The sequence below is a fragment of the Musca autumnalis genome, unplaced genomic scaffold (assembly GCF_047663935.1).
Source record: "Musca autumnalis isolate F117 unplaced genomic scaffold, ASM4766393v1 scaffold_5, whole genome shotgun sequence".
In the NCBI taxonomy this organism is placed as follows: domain Eukaryota; kingdom Metazoa; phylum Arthropoda; class Insecta; order Diptera; family Muscidae; genus Musca; species Musca autumnalis.
This window is the reverse complement of record NW_027412088.1, coordinates 184,268,317-184,273,574: the sequence shown is the minus strand read 5'-3', so window position 1 is coordinate 184,273,574 and position 5,258 is coordinate 184,268,317. Positions and strand designations below refer to the sequence as shown.

At 35.2% G+C, this 5,258-nt stretch overlaps 1 long non-coding RNA gene across 1 annotated transcript; it reads left to right on the top strand.

Annotated features, from left to right (window-relative positions):
- Nucleotides 1–1,479: 1,479 nt before the first annotated feature.
- Nucleotides 1,480–2,621, top strand: LOC141405332 (uncharacterized). Its single transcript, XR_012413178.1, has 2 exons — nucleotides 1,480–1,618; nucleotides 1,701–2,621. It is a non-coding gene; the product is annotated as an uncharacterized lncRNA (long non-coding RNA).
- The last annotated feature ends 2,637 nt before the right edge of the window (nucleotides 2,622–5,258 follow it).

Below are 5,258 nucleotides of genomic sequence, written 5' to 3'. Positions count from 1 at the left end.
TGGCAAGGTTTATTTTTTTTGTGGCACACATTTTTTTTAATAAAACAAACAATCCACTGAAATACTCACCAGGAATGAGGGTCATAAACCATTATGAGTCGGTGTGAAAGGGAAGAAATAGCACATTTACTGAGTGATCTCCAAGTAGGTAATCCTAACATTGTGTCTAACCACAGCCTACAGAATTCCTCTCCGGACGCACAGGTAGCGCCGTAGCACAAGAAAAGTCTGAAAAGAAAGCAAGTTTTAATGTGTTACTTAGTTTATCAATTAAATAACTGGAAGTTAAAATATATTACCTGCTTATTCTGGAAATTGTGTTTCATTAGACAACACACACCGGGATGCAGCACGTACGCTTGATAGATTTTACACCGTCCATTGTACAACAAAAGAATATTCCCACACTAGCTGCGTTCAAATTAGATGTTATGTTTCCTCCAATTGGCGTATAGTGCCTTATAGCAATTTCTGAAAAGGAAGACAATAGATATTTTGAAATATGTATTTTCCTCTCCAATCAAATGAACTCACCTTATTCATTTTATTTTTATAATGAAAGACAACAAAATCAAGGGTTTCTGTCCAACCAACGTTCAGTGGAATGAAGAATGTAACGAGCATTATTTTTCGGTCACACCAAACAAATGTATGTACATCTCTATATGATAGAATGAATTGCGCCGTCATACATACACAGCTATTCAGCCAAGGGGCTACAGCAACAACAATATCCTAAGTGAATGAGCCTTTTTTTTGTGTGTACTTTCTGCTGTACACACACACAGGTATGCCCAAGTCACGTTTTTCTTTGTGCGTACGCACAAAACGTACAAATGTCAACGGGTTTTGAAGAAGAATGAAATTACCTGGAGAAAAGAAATAAACAGGTTAAGGATGTTTAGCAAAGAAATAAATTTCGATATGCTTACCTAATTTATGCCCAAGGCGTCACCTTCCATCCCGGGTTTTGCCAGAGCTATCCCCGCTCATCCATTTTTTATCCGTGCCATCATTAGGCAAATTCACGTAAAATGTTCCACAAGTCATGCACATCACCATATCCATCGACGGTCTCGGATATGATGAAGTTTTGTTGCATGTGGCTTTAAAAAATGTGTTTTTTTACCGGCAGCATTTATCTATTCTATATGACGTGGGTGTTCTAGCTGGCGGCGTAAGAAAAATGAAGACGGCGGAAATGTTGAATGACTTCGTAAATAAGAGTTGCCACTTCGACACCATGTTGCCACATCGGTGATGTTGCCACTGCGTAGGCTGCTAGGTCAAAATTAGTCGACACGCAATGGGCTACACGTGTGGGATGACGTACCGCGGGGGGGTGTAGAATGTAGCGAAAAACAAAGATTAATAAATGTCGGAAAATTGTGGGAAAATGCCTTAAAAGAGGGAAAACTTTAGCTGGCGTTACCTAAAGCCCTATAAAAGCTCCGATTGAAGCGAACGCGCTCTCATAAGTATATTGTTGCCGAAGACAAAAAAACACTGTGTAAACCTCTCAAAAATAAAACAAGTTGATAAAGTTTGAATTATATATTTAAATTTGTGATTTTTTTCTTTATGTATCATTTTGTGTTTGGAGTGAATTACAAAATATGTAAGTGTAATTGTTCTAGTGGTAGATGGTGATAGATGTGGTTATATAGAAGGTTTGTTTCCTCTTTATTTATTTCTTAAAGATAATCCACCCAACTGCCATATAATATTGCTGGCCTCTTCAAGTATTTCGAAAGGGGGGGTCAGCTCTAATTTTTCCGGAAATACGTGGCAAGCGCTTACAGTAGTGGTCGAAGGACGGTCGAGAGAAAACTGCCACCTTGGCTGGGAGTTGATTGTCCAATATTAAGGTACCTAAAGAAAAAGGAACAACAACACCGTAAATTAGCGACTGGAAAACTTAAGGTAACACGAATTTGTTAATGTACTTACCAAATATTCAGAACCAGTGCTGGTGTAACAAAAAAATATCCACGAACGGCCACTGAGACGCTCGTCATAGCCTCGGAAGTCATATCTGAAAAGAGAGAAACAAATAAATTTATAAAGTGCCAATAGTATTTTTGTTGTTGCGCTACTGCTATTACCTAAAAGGCAACGGCTTGAAATATAAAAAAGAAAAAAAACACGATAGGTTAAGTTGTGTGTTGTATTGTCCTGTGGTGTTTGAATTTGTGTCACCCTAGGAATTATTTATTAAAATTCTATTTGTAAAGGTTGATAACACTAGCTTGTGATATATTCACCGTGAGCGTAGGGTTCACCACAAGTAAACGCCTAGACCTTTTATACTAGTATTTTATTTGTATGTCTGCTGAGTGGCAGAAACAATAAACCAACTTAGAGAGCTCTTTCAGTTAGGTGAGGTAGAGTGTTAAATATAAAAAAACGCCAAAGGGCAAAGATAAAAATAGTCTAGGAATTTTCGAATGGGGAGATCCGAGCCAATGGCTCACAACTAATTTTGTCAGGTGTTACCAACTTAAATTGTTTTTTTTTGTTACCCTTTTTTTAATTATCTTGTAAGAATATTGTCGATAAAATCCATTTATAGTAGTTTAAGATTAAAAATCAATAAACCATTGTATTTCATGTTGTAATTTGAATACGTTATGGTGTTCTGAGGGGAAATTACTAAGAGGGAGGGAGCAAGAATAATGACATAGGTCGGTAAGTCCTGTAAGTGTGGTCGACACGGGGTCCTTGAAATGTATGATTGTTTTTTTTTGGATAATAAGGATCATGGCTGGGAGGGCAAGTGTGGGGGCATTTTCCATCAAGCCTCCTAAAAGAATGGTGCGTGGTGTGTTGTATTAGTGTCTTTGTCATTATTTGTTCTATTCTGTCTCAATTTAGTGTTCGTTCCCTGGGCTAGGATTGGAAGGGTTGGGACCTCCTGAGGCAATGAGCTACCGGAAGCCATCCTAGCGCCGCTATAGGGTCTCGTAACATGTATTTAACTAGTATAGAAACAATACGCTGCAGTATTTAAATCACGTCATCGTAGTTTGTTTTGATTTGCTGTTGATGGCGCTTTAACGCATAGCTGGAATCTCACAGTTTAATCTTTACATAGCAAATATTTTGTCTTGATGTCATTATCGCACACAAATTCCAAACTTCACTCGCCTCTTCGGTATATACAATTAATAAATTGTTAAATTAAATTAAACTATAGTTGTTGATAATACATGCAAATAAGCTTTAATTACTTCTCAAATAAATGTTTAACAGGCAATCAAATTAATTACACACAGCAGGTAATTGCTGACCAGTATTAAAATGTAGTCTAATTGGTTCGTGGAAAAATTTCATTTGAAATAAATTCTATTAAATAAATTAACTCAGGTTTGGGTTTTATTTCAATGGAGTGCAAGTTAATGAAAGCCATAATGTGTCACTTCCTTCGGATAGAATGATTCCTACCTAATAAATGAATCTAATGATTATAGTGTAAACCCATATATTTTGATAACATCAAATAAATCGAGATAGAGTCACAATCACTATAATAAACGATCGTCTAAACGTGGGCTAAGTCATGTTTTGGTTAAGGTTAAGGATTTATTTGACAGGTTTTTAATGCAATTGTCAACTTAACTGACGAATTTTATTAATGAAGATAGAGCCTCACCCCCTGTTTTTGTAACTAGTTTTTGTTCGTTCGTCTATATTCGTAATAGTTTGGGCATCCATAGGTCAGACCCTAGATGACATACAGACCTAATTCTTCGTAGACACGTTCTAAATATAGTTAAGAATTCCTCATTCAAAAATCAGCGTTCCACATTTGCGCTAAGGCGAGTAAATCGATCTACAAAATTTGACAATTCGTGTGAGAACAATAAAATTTTTTACAAAAACAGGGGGTCAATAACAATAATAAGTGCTTGTTTAAATGTACTTTAAGAATCTATTATAAAATATTGAAATTATTATTCTTCACAAAAACTTTCGTTTTTTTTTTTCTTTTTAAAAATATGAAATTTCCTTTAACTTCTGTTCCGCTCTAGCGACCTCCAGACACTGTTTGCATTTTAATTACACCGTTTTCACTCTGAACTCAAATGTAAATGACTTTAATTGTCAATCGCAAATTGACGGAATTGTGTTTCAATTCAAAATCTTGGCATCACCCGCAGAGCCATCGTATTGTGTTAAGGTCAGAGGAGTGGCTGTTGTCATATTGTTTGTTTGAAATCTTTTTGTTTTAATTACAAACAAATTGAAAATTTCTCTGAATGCCACCTTCAATTATAGAATTGATTATACAGACGAGATTTTTAGATGCTGATAAAATGTGTTTCAACATGATGGCGACTTTTTTTAATTTTAACAAAAACGTGTGTTTTTTGCAATGTTTTCACAAACCTGTTGGGGAATTCTAAAACAATTGTTTGGTTATCGACAAAAATCGGTAAAAATTTAAACCCAAAATTATGAATGAAAAGTTCTCATTTATATGAGAACACTAGACACTTAAAGAGTTCGGGTTTTCGCTAAAAAAGGCATCATTTAAAAATGCTGGGGCTGGATTCTTGTTCTATGAAAATTTGAAATGAAAAATATTTCCTTTATATTTTTTTTCATTTGACAGTTTTTTCCTTTATAAAAGTTTTCATTTCACATTTTCATAGAAACAGAATTGATCCCCTGAAAAGCCAATCGATAATTCCCTTCACCAGTAGTGGGATTCTGTAACTCATTTTTGCTGTTACCGACAAAAATCGATAAAATTAAATCGCAAAATTATGACTAAAAACATAAAGAAAAGTTGGCATCACTGTTTGTGTCGGTAGAGGCTAGCGACTACTTTTTATTCATCGTTAACTTACCGAAAAATTTCGTTAATTATCGAAATTATAAGCATTTTAATTTTACCGACAATTATCGATAACAGCAAAAATGAGTTACAGAATCCCACTACAGGATGAAATCACAATAGGTCTGTCTGGTTACTTTCCCAGCAAGAATTGTCCAGCAAGAACTTTCTCAGAGAGTTTTTATTCGCTTTTGCAAGAAAATTGACAGACACGTTCCCATCAGAAACCAGCAAGCAATCAGCTGGCTTGCCAAAACAGAACAATTTGTCAGCCAATAAAGGAACCAAAGCAAGCAAAAATTTTGTATTTTATTTAAAATAGAAAAGAAAATGACCCAAAAAAGGAATTTTTCAAATTTGCAACGTTGTTCTCCGAAAAAAACAATACACTTAGGCGTGCTATTACAATAAATTACAA